At 45.4% G+C, this 12,315-nt stretch overlaps 1 protein-coding gene across 2 annotated transcripts in view; it reads right to left on the bottom strand.

The window, feature by feature from the left end:
• Man2a1 (mannosidase alpha class 2A member 1) overlaps positions 1-12,315 on the bottom strand; it is a 173,887-nt gene that overhangs the window by 121,173 nt on the left and 40,399 nt on the right. The gene's annotated exons all lie outside the window — the stretch shown is intronic.

Raw genomic sequence — 12,315 nt, 5'->3', positions numbered from 1 at the left:
TACAAAAGAAAAAGAAATGTGACCTCATTCAGAAGGACATACAAGCTGAAGGAAAAATGGCTTGCCACGTCTGTCTCACTTATCAGGTTACAAAGGTCAGAAGGTTGCACAACATTCAATGAAGCCGCGGGTGTGTGCAAACAGGTATTCACACATGGTAACGCCAGGACTTATCCAGCCATAGCCTGCATATGTATCCAGAGCCACTCAGAAAAGTCAGAAAGTATTAACACTAAGATAAAAGATATGCTCTGCATTAGCAAGAGACAAGAAATAAACTACAGGGTCACCAGTTGACAGCGGCTAAGTCTCTTTCATAAAAGACTTTCTAAAAGTTCTTCAAAATATGCATTTCAAGGCTGGGCATAGTGGCGCACTCCTTTGATCCCAGCACTGGGAGCAGAGTCAGGAGGATCTCATGAGTTTGAGGCCAGCCTGGTCTACAAAGCAAGTTCCAGAACAGTCAGGACTATACAGAGAAACCCTGTCTCAAAAAAACAAAATAAAAATGTGTATTTTATTAATTCATCTTTGCCAAGTAGTCGTCTATTGTTGTTTTTTTAAAATCCACCATCTTGTTGACAGACATTTGAACTATTTCTGGTCTGCTATGAAACTGTAAGCACAAATCTTTTTGTGAGCATGATTTCATTTCTCTCAGGTCAATTTCTAGATCCGCTCCTCACACACAGCATATACGTTCATTTGGAAAACTCTTCAGAAGTCACTCACTCTAAGTTCCTACCAGCAAGCCACTGAATACTCTGGCTGCTGCACATTCTCCCTGACCTCTGCAGCCATCCACCTTTTACAGTGTAATAGCCTAGAACAGTCACTTCTGGCCACCTCTACAATCTCCTCCCCCTGACCATTCTCCAGGTGTTTGAGGTGCTGTGTTCTTGCTAATCCTTGGCCTTTAATCAGAGCGTTCTCCTCAGAACCTAGAACTCCTTCCCCATCCTCTCACACTCTCTTCTTGACTGGCCAGTTTTAGTCACCCTTTGGATTTCATCCCGAATACCACATGCTTCCAAACTCTACTGGAAACAACAGTTTCTTACAATAGTGTGTTTCATTGTGCCTTGCCTGTTTGCTGAGGGCTTACCTTGGATCTCTCAGCACAGTAAACATTTGTTGGATGAATAACACAGTAAATAGGGGAAAGGCTTCTGAGAGGAGGTAATACTTTACCTGAGGCACGGGAGAGATTAGGTATGAAATTACCCAACACATAAAACAACAATGTGTGTATGAGGACATCAGTGGCTCTGTGTGCCAGGAGTCTGGGGCCATGCCAGCCTCAGAGTTACTGAGGCATGCCTAAGGGCAGAACTTCAGCTAGGAGGAAATCAATCGGAGACAAAAGCAGACACCTGGTAGAAGGCTGTCCAGGAACTCAATGTCAAAGACAGGTTGCACCTTCTGACCTTGAGTGTCACTGGAGCACCTTAGAGCAGTAGCATGGCAAGAAAACTGTTGGTGACACAGAGGTACTCAGAAGTGGCAGGGCTGGCAACAGGAAGCCACTGGGGATGGGATGGGACGTCCCAAGCCAAGGATGCTGACGAGGCAGAACAGACAAGGATTTCTACCTAACTGGCCACGGCCCAAAGGCGGGTTGAAAAACAAAGAGCCGCCGGGCGGTGGTGGCGCACGCCTTTAATCCCAGCACTCAGGAGGCAGAGCCAGGCGGATCTCTGTGAGTTCGAGGCCAGCCTGGGCTACCAAGTGAGTCCCAGGAAAGGCACAAAGCTACACAGAGAAACCCTGTCTCGAAAAAAAACCAAAAAAAAAAAATGAAAAACAAAGAGCCACAAAGGTCAAAAGCACTGAGTCTGAGGCCAACAGCGGCACTCTGGTCCTTTCTCCACGCCTAGTAGGTAGGATAACAAAGAGCCTCACCAGGGCAAGTTAGAGGGCTCCGAGGCTTTAACATGCCTGGCACATGCCTGGCACATAGCACACATTCAATAGGTTTTGGCTCCTACCAGATCATTAACCAGGGAAGATGAAGGAAGTCAAGGTCGGACTTTAGACCCAGAAGTACTTCAAATGCTGGGCAACAACACCCTAGAGGCAGAGGTGGGCAGATCTCTATGAGCTCAAGGCCAGCCTGGTCTCACAGCGAGTTCCAGGACAGCCAGGGCTACATAGAGAGACCCTGTCTCAAAACAAAACAAAACACACACACACACACACACACACACACACACACACACACACACACACACACACAAGAGTGAGTGGACATCCCAAATAAAGAGAGGTGATGAAGGTGGTGGCGAGGAAATGAGCGGAGGAAGAACCCAGGAAGCCAGCTGCTTCCTGTTGGCATGCCGGGCTCCCATCTCTACACACAATCCAAATCTGCAACTGACTTTAAACTTCACAAGACACACTAACTTCACACTGCTCTGTAAATTTTACAGCAGCCTGTGGTTAAACACCATAAACCCAACCTGTATAAATGTGTAATAAATGAGTCGGTGTAAGAGCATTAACGGTCCATTCTTCTGGGAAAACTCAAAGTGTGCGTCCACCAAGTCTTGGTACTTAAGCAAGTAGCAGCAAATATTTCTGAGCTCAACGCAATGTTCACTCCAGTACAAGGCTGGAGAAATATAACAGGATGATTAAAATATTAGATGAATAGACTATGCCTTCTCGGAAAAGTAATAAACCAACAAATATGATTTAAAAAATTATACAAAGTCTATACAAAGGATATGCAGCAGACATGAAATATAACTTCACACACACACACACACACACACACACACACACACACACACACACACAAAACCACAGTGAGGCTGGTCATGAGTAAACACACAATGTTCCAGGCTCCAGTCACCCAGTGGGTTTTTGCACTAAACACTGGTCGGGACAGCAGGAGCAGATGCAGCATAAAGCCCATCCCACAGTCTCAGAGCCCAGGGAGGAACTGAACCAGGCAAAGGAAATACGAAGGGGCAACGTTCGACAGGACCGAACATTACCCAGCTGCTTCCCATTTCCATGGATGACAGACGTCATACAGTATTTAACCAAGACAGCCAACAACAGCCAGATGTGAAGCCAGAAAGGTAAACAAAACAAGTGTGGACAGAAAATCCACTGATTACTTAATGGAAGGCCTTCTCTTTGAAACCCTCCAGACACATGTTCAAAGAGAGCACTGCGGCTATAATTGATTAAATTATTCTGAATTACAAAAGGCAATAGAAAAGCTCGATGTCGTTTGCATGGCTCTCTCCTTAGTTAACTTGATTCTCATTTTTTTCAAAGGTTTATGAAGCTGAATGCTGCACCACTGTGCAGGAAAGAATGTGACAAGTCATTGCTAGTGTCATTCACGGGGTCGCACTGCTATGCTTCTGTAGAGTTCCTGCATCCCTTGGTTTTCTTCCAGGGACCAGGAACGCTTCGGTGGACTCTGCTGGAATCCAGAGGCCTCTCGTGCAGCAGCTAACCTCTACATTTAGGGTTAGGTATTTGAGCTGTAGCTCATCTTCATAAAGTAGGGGGGAAAGTCACTGCACAAACATTACAGCAGGCGTCAAAAAAAATCTTATCAGGCACCTACTTAGAACTAGTTAAGCATTTTAAATAATGGGAACAAAAATCTAAGGATATATTAAGTTTGCTACAAAATACACAGATGTGGCATGTTTACACAACAAGCACTCTGGGGCCCTGTTCAAGAAAATAAATGCTATGGCTCTAGAGCAGTAGTTCTCAACCTGTGGGTCTCGACCCTTTCACAGGGGTTGCCTAAGACCATCAGAAAACATAGGTATTTACATTATAATTTGTAACAATAGCAAAATTACAGTTATGAAGTAGCAATGAAAATAATGTTATGGTTGGGGGTCACCACAACATGAGGAACTGAATTAAAGGGTTGCAGCATTGGGAAGGTTGAGAACCATTGCTCTAGACCCATCGTCAGATGGCATAAGGGAATACAAGTGAGTACTTATAGCCAGAAGAGAATTCCAACAAACTTAAATAAAACCAAAATTCAATTTTCTAAAACAGCTGTATGATATTTTTTTGTTTGTTTAGCAAAATGGCACCATCAAGTCCTTTACTTCCCAATTCCAAAGAGGCAGCTTCCATAAGATGAACTTAAGCTTGCATTAGATGAAGAGACTGAGAGCTAGGCTCTAATTTGAATCCTACCCTCAATTACCATCCTCCGTTTCAAATACTGAGCTGAATCATATGACACTGGCATTTTTGCACATGTCAAAATTAGTTCAATAGTAACAGTTCTGGATGGTTCCACCTAAGAAAAGTAAACAACAAAAAGAAACAAATAAAGAGATGAAAACACACCGGGGCAGACTCAAGAAGGGACCATGCAAATGCCTTGGAGTTGGCAGCATTTACCAGAGCGTAGGGAAACCAGAACCCACTGCTGACTACATGGAAAACTGGACAGCGTCCCCTGCCGTGAATAGGATTCTCAAAGGCTCGGTACAGCCCCTTTTGTAGAGCGAAGGACTGCAAGAAAGCTGACTACTGAACCTTTCTCCGCATGCATGCTACTGTTACCAGGTGCAATCCAAAAACCTACCACCTTGGTTTCTCTGTATTTCAAAAGCAATTAGAAAATAGTAACTAGTGAAGGAAAACCGATTCATTTACAGTATGTCCAGAACTAGAGAGAGAAAGCTTCTACCTTCCCAGTGTTAGGGTCAGACTTCCATAGAACAGATGAACACTGGGTGTTGATTTATTTCTAGGAAGCTGTCAGGCCTGTACAAAGTCTCTCCCCGGAGGCTAGTTCCTCTCCAGCCCTAGGACTTCAGCCTTCCCTCTCTCTCTCCCCACTGGGGAAATCGTAATTCCTAAAGGTCTGTCGTTTGAGGGTCCCAGCTTCACTGCTGGCAGCACCTCACTTTACCAAACACAGCAGGCAGCAAGCACAGTCCTAAAGTACCTGGACTCTGCCTGACTCACTGAGGACACACAGCCACATCTCCTACTGAGCTTACAGGTGACATCCATACACACACACAAAAACGTCAGGAGCAGAAAGGCAGGCCAGGCTCAGGGCCCAGAGACTTCACCAAAGAAAAGAGAGAAGCGACAGAGAGAGGCATTTCTTCCCTAGGTCTTCTCAACAGCCCAGCACCCGGTTCGCATTTCCTCTGACCCATCTGCCAGAATCCTGTCGCTCACAACCTCTTCCAGGATTCCTTTCCCCACCAAAGGAGCAAAGGGTGGATGCCATCTAGCTTTCTCATTCCTGGGTACAAACAATAATGGGCAAGGCTAAACGTCCAAGCTCAATGATGGGCTGGAGGAAGATGAGGTCAGGATGGTCCTTAGGACCACACCACAGCACAGGGAAGGACAGGCTTTGCTGTGTCTGCCCCCTTCCTTTGTCAACCCTTAGCTCACTCAGGAGTCAAATATGAAAACTAATATGCTGAGTACAGTCCAGATCTTACCTGACCTGTCTGGTGAAGGGCAGAATGGTAGAGAATTTGACTTCTCTGCCTCAGAGACCATTTCCCAAAAGAAACTCCTGAAGTCATGCAGTAAGTCATGTGATAAATACAGCAAGGAAACTGGCAAAATTTGAACAGGGAGGCAGGAGCTGTAAAACACTTTCGACTGAATTTGCCAACAATTCCAGGTATGGATAAACGTGCTTACAACCAAGAATGAACATACACACTTAGCCTTATGGACAATCACACATAATTAAAGTAAAGCATTCAAAGTGAGGGAGAGGTGGACGCAATAGAGAACTGGGGGAGGGGGAGGGAGGGGCTAGAGAAGGAGCTCCCAAATGTAAGAAATGAACACGGAAATGAATATAAAGAGGCTGACTCTGGAGCCAGACATTGGGGTTCTAAGACAAATGGGACAACAGCAGTATGCGGCTGAGGACTGCAGCACACACATGCTGAGGACTGCAGCACACACATGCTGAGGGCTGCAGCACACACCTGCTGAGGACTGCAGCACAAACATGCTGAGGACTGCAGCACACACACGCTGAGGGCTGCAGCACACACCTGCTGAGGACTGCAGCACAAACATGCTGAGGACTGCAGCACACACATGCTGAGAACTGCAGCACACACCTGCTGAGGACTGCAGCACACACCTGCTGAGGGCTGCAGCACACACATGCTGAGGACTGCAGCACACACCTGCTGAGGACTGCAGCACACACATGCTGAGGACTGCAGCACACGCCTGCTGAGGACTGCAGCACACATGCTGAGGGCTGCAGCACACACCTGCTGAGGACTGCAGCACAAACATGCTGAGGACTGCAGCACACATGCTGAGGGCTGCAGCACACACCTGCTGAGGACTGCAGCACAAACATGCTGAGGACTGCAGCGCACACATGCTGAGGACTGCAGCGCACACACGGTGAGGACTGCAGCACACACACATGCTGAGGACTGCAGCACACACATGCTGAGGACTGCAGCGCACACATGCTGAGGACTGCAGCACACACATGCTGAGGACTGCAGCACACACACGCTGAGGACTGCAGCACACACCTGATGAGGACTGCAGCACACACCTGATGAGGACTGCAGTACACACACATGCTGAGGACTGCAGCACACACACATGCTGAGGACTGCAGCACACACCTGATGAGGACTGCAGGACACACATGCTGAGGGCTGCAGCACACACATGCTGAAAGCTGCAGCACACACATGCTGAGGACTACAGCACACACACCTGATGAGGACTGCAGCACACACATGCTGAGGACTGCAGCACACACACCTGATGAGGACTGCAGCACACACCTGCTGAGGACTGCAGCACACACACGCTGAGGACTGCAGCACACACACCTGATGAGGACTGCAGCACACACATGCTGAGGACTGCAGCACACACATGCTGAGGACTGCAGCACACACCTGATGAGGACTGCAGTACACACACGCTGAGAACTGCAGGACACACACGCAGAGGACTGCAGCACACACCTGCTGAGGACTGCAACACACACATGCTGAGGACTGCAGTGCACACACGGTGAGGACTGCAGCACACACACATGCTGAGGACTGCAGCACACACATGCTGAGGACTGCAGCGCACACCTGCTGAGGACTGCAGCACACACATGCTGAGGACTGCAGCGCACACATGCTGAGGACTGCAGCACACACACACCTGCTGAGGACTGCAGCACACACATGCTGAGGGCTGCAGGACTCACATGCTGACATGTTGAAGAAGTTGAGCTACCAATGGAAAACAATGAAAAGTTACATGCACCTAGGTAACTTGTTGAGAACTTAGAATGCCATGTTTTTAAAAACTAAAAAGCATCGTGCACAGGGCAAAAAAGAAAATCCTCAATGAAGCATTATATAAGCAAGCTTTTTAAAGACAGAGCAGAAACATAAATTTATAATTAACTTCCTATTAAAAGATGAATACTTTCAAGATGACTTCAGAACTAACAGTTACATAAAGTGTCCAAGAAAAATAGTCCAAGTGGAAAATAAAAGTTATAAAAATAAGAACCACTAGTATTTACTAGGAACTTTTAGAAGTCTCTCAGGCTAGGGATATATATATATAGGTGTTTAGCAGAGGACTTGATGGGCACGTGAGAAGCCCTGGGTTCAATTCTCAACACTGCAAAAATAATAAATAAAATATGTTAAGCATCGTATTGATATTAATTGGATCTTCATGAAAATCCAACAGAAGAGGCCCTGGTGTCAACCCCATTTGGCAAATACACTGCAGCACAGAAAAATTAAGTAACTTACCCAAAAGTAACAGAAACTGTCAGGATTTGAACCCAGGCAGCCTGGCCACCGTCCTCAGCCCTTCCACACCTACCACTGCAAACCGGCTGCCCTTACAGTAAAAGGGACACCAAAGTGGCAGGGACAGCAACACTAGTCATTTAAAAGAAAACCAATTCTTCAGTGCTCAGATGACGACGACGTCTTATGGAAAGGAATCAACAGCCTGGGAGTGCCCGGAGCTTTTTAATTCCTGCACTACACCTGACTTTCAGGACTGCTGGGTAGGGGGTGGGGGTGGATGGGTGGATGGATGGGTGGATGGAAGGATGGATGTGGATGGATGGATGGATGTGGATGGATGGGTGGATGGATGGGTGAGTGGAAGGATGGATGGATGTGGATGGATGTGGATGGATGGGTGAGTGGAAGGATGGATGGATGGATGGATGGATGGATGGATGGATGGATGGATAGGTAGATAGCTGGATGGGTGGGTGGATGACAGACAGACGGATGGACGGATGGGTGGGTGGGTGGATGGATGGATGGATGGGTAGGTGGGTGGACTGATGGATGGATGAATGGATGGATGGATGGATGGATGGATGGATGGATGGATGTAGGTGGAAGGACGGGTGGATAGGTGGATAGCTGGATGGGTGAGTGGATGACGGACAGACGGATGGACGGACGGGTGGGTGGGTGGATGGATGGATGGATGGTTGGATGGATGGATGGATGGATGATGGATGTAAGTGGAAGGATGGGTGGATAGGTAGATAGCTGGATGGGTGGGTGAATGGACGGATGGGTGGGTGGACGGTTGGATGGATGGATAGATGGATGGATGAATGGATGGAGGAGTGAGCAAAAGGACAAGCAAAAAAAGGGGCCCAAAGGAAGCTGACGATGAAAGAGTAGCAAGAACTACTGTCAGTTCTGCTATGAATACTGGCTTTAGAAATGAGAATTTGGGCCAGAGAGATGGTCCAACGTGTAAAGGTGCTTACTATCAAGGCTGGTGACCTAAGTTCATTCTCCAGGGACCGTGGTGGAAAGAACCAATTCCCACAGGTTGTCCTCTGACCTCTGCATACCCAGATGTGCACACAACACATAAACAAAAAAACAAACAAAAAAAATCAATGTAAGAAAAAATAAAATTTTGTTCCAAAGTGATGATTGATTCAATTAGTGAAAAGACTTGCTATTCCTCTGTAAAATTTAGTCCCTGGGAAGCAGAAGGTGAAGGCAGATGCCTGTGCCTGGCTGAACCCAATCCTGCAGGGCTGCACATTTGGATATTGACCAGCTCCCTCAGCTCATCATGATGCAAGTCATACTCACGCAGACCCTCTGCACAACTTCACATCAGATCTCAGAAAACACACTTGCCACAATTCCACAGTAACTAAGCTCCGTCCTCCTCTTGACACCCGCACCCAGGACCATGCTCCAAATCTGACACAAAACAAGCTGAGAGACTTTCCATAACATGTATGCAACTCTGAACCAACTGAACCTAGACAGGCAAACTGGACTGGTACCTTTGTGGGTCTCCTGTTCTGGGTTCTTCTCATGTGTCATCAAGGAAACTGTTGAATACTCAGCCATCTCACCCTTATCTATTTTTCCACAAGACCTGAACTTGAATTGTGTAATTTTGCATAAGGGTGATTTTTAGGAATGGGTATGTGGCACAGCAGACAACCTGACTGTACACAGATAAGACAATAACTATAAAACACTGACCCATTCAAATGCATTTTAAAACACTCCCCTCTCCAGGCACCAGTGTAAGGTTCAACACTGGCCATACACTGAAGTGAACGAACAGAGGAATGAACCTTGCAGAGCCCATACTCTCAGACCACTAGATATTCAAGCTACCTATAAATAAACATAACTTGGAAAATAGCACTTAAAGTTGCAAGATATTCTCCAGTATGCTGAAGTCAAAAAACAAAAATAAACACACAAAACAAACAAACAAAAAAAAAACAACAATTAAGTACAGGGAAATACCATGTAGAAATGGGGGAGAAAAAGAAAAAAAAAGACAACCCTGGTTAGTTAAAACAGTGCTAAAAGGAAAGCAGGGGAGGTGTACTGTCTGTCCGGTAAACGGACCGCCCATTTAACACTAGTGCAAGCAGGGAGAAGGAATCATGAAAGAAGAAGAGCAGAAAAGAAGGAAGGTATGTTGTTGGTGGGTTTTTGCTTTTTGGGGGCTCTCCACCCAGCTCCCAAGTAAACACACACAGAGACTTATTCTTAGTTATAAATGCCCGGCCTTATCTTGGCTTGTTTCTTGCCAGCTTTTCTTAACTTAAATTATCCCGTCTACCTTTGCCTCTTGGCTTTTCCTGTTCTCTTACTTCTGTCAATCTTACTCTTACTCCGTGGCTGGCTGTGTAGCTGGGTGGCTGGCCCCTGGAGTCCTCCTCCTCTGGCTACTTCTTTCTTTCCCAGATTTCTCCTTCTATTTATTCTCTCTGCCTGCCAGTCCTGCCTATTTCTCTCTCCTGCCTCGCTATTGGCCAGTTCTTTATTAGACCATTAGGTGTTTTACACAGGCACAGTAACACAGCTTCACAGAGTTAAACAATGCAACATAAACAAACACACCTTAAAATAATATTCTCCAACAAGGGTATAAAACCCAGCAAAGATGTAAACAAACAAAAATCTTCTTAAATCTTAGGGTTTTTTGTTTGTTTGTTTGTTTGTTTGTTTGTTTGTTTTTGGTTTTTCGAGACAGGGTTTCTCTGTGCAGCTTTGCGCCTTTCCTGGAACTCGCTTTGGAGACCAGGCTGGCCCCGAACTCACAGAGATCTGCCTGCCTCTGCCTCCCAAGTGCTGGGATTAAAGGTGTACGCCATCACTGCCCAGCAAATCTTTGTTCTTAAGAGCTAGCAATAAAGCACTCACTAGTTCTATGTAATTTTATAAGAGCTCAGATTTTTTCAAAGGTACTGAAGAGTGGATAGCTCTAATCTATGGATTCAGAATGCTGTTTGGTATTCTCAGATTCTCTCCTTTCCTCTCTACGTTCCAATGTATCTCTGTCTCTCTATCGTCTCTGTTCTCTCTCTCTCTCTACACACACACACACACACACACACACACACACACACACACACCATGTGTGAAGGAGAGAGGACATGATGTTCATCTAAAGCATTGCTAATATTTCAACTCAGAAAGTCAAGATACATTATATAACACTTTGGAATTGCAGATTGCAGATTCTCTGGTGTTAACTGGATCCTGTCAACCCTGGTTACTATGGCAGCACTTGTCTATAGAGAAGAGCGGCTTCTCCTAGGACCATGGTAGTTCCCTAGTTTATTTATTCTCCTGTCCTCAAAGCCTGTATCTCTCTCCTAGTCAACCATGTGAGACTGTTACCAGTGAGAAAAAAAAAATGCTCTCCAATGAATATGATAGCCATCAATTCTCCTTAAATTATCTTTAAATGTTCATGTCAATCTATTAAAATCTAAAGATACTTTTTGATGAGGCAGGAAGAAACTTAAATTAATTCTAAAACCCTTTGGGAAAATTAAATTGTTACTCATTAAAAGGCTTTTCAATACAGAAAGAAAAGATTTAAACTGCCAGTTTTTGAAACATTATAAAATTCCAATAGTTTTAGACAAACGTCATCAAAATCCATGAAACAGATCAGAAGGCCCAAGCCGGTGAATATTTTAGTACACTAAAGATGACACTTCCTATCAGTAGAAAAAGATGGACACATTAAAACTCCGAAGTGGGCTGGAGAGATGGCTCAGCAGTTAAGAGCACTGACTGCTCTTTCAGAGGACCCGGGTTCAATGCCCAGCACCCACATGGTAGTTCACAACTGTGTGTAACTCCCAGATGTGATACCCTCACACAGACATACATGTAGGCAAAACACCAATGCATATAAAATAAAAATAAATAAATAATAAATAAATAAATAAATAAATAAATAAATAAATAAATAAATAACAGCTTTAAAAAAACTTCTCAGGGAAGCAGCATGTGTGCAAAGGGCTTAGCAGGTGGCCAGCCTGGGCAGGTGGACCACCAGTCCTGTCCTGAGAGCATTGTGACCCTGAGTGAGCCAGAGCCCCGGACTGGACAGCGGAAACCTACCTCACAGGCCACAGACAGGGTTATCAGTAATGACTGGCAGTATTCAAAACAGCGACGAGCTACCAAGAGCCACATGGGGACAGCGAACAAATAACCCCCGCCAATGTCTAACTCTTCAAATCAACTGCGCGTGGATCAGAGAGCCTCCCCAAATACCAACTTTTCGATCGTTAAGTAAGGGTTTTTAAACTGAGGGTTAAAATAAAACATTAACGCAGTGGATTAAAAAATGAACTGTTTACCTTAACTGTGGGTTGAGGAAGACCTAACTCTGGCAGTAGACGCAACAGCAAAAGAGAAAAGATTTGACTATGCAAAAAGTTGGTGTGTTTATCGTGAACTAATAAGAAAATAAAATCTTCAGAAGACACATCCCTACAAATCAATTAAAAAAAAAAAAAAG

The sequence above is a fragment of the Peromyscus eremicus genome, chromosome 13 (genome assembly GCF_949786415.1).
Source record: "Peromyscus eremicus chromosome 13, PerEre_H2_v1, whole genome shotgun sequence".
Lineage (NCBI taxonomy): Eukaryota > Metazoa > Chordata > Mammalia > Rodentia > Cricetidae > Peromyscus > Peromyscus eremicus.
This window is presented reverse-complemented; position numbering and strand designations above follow the sequence as displayed.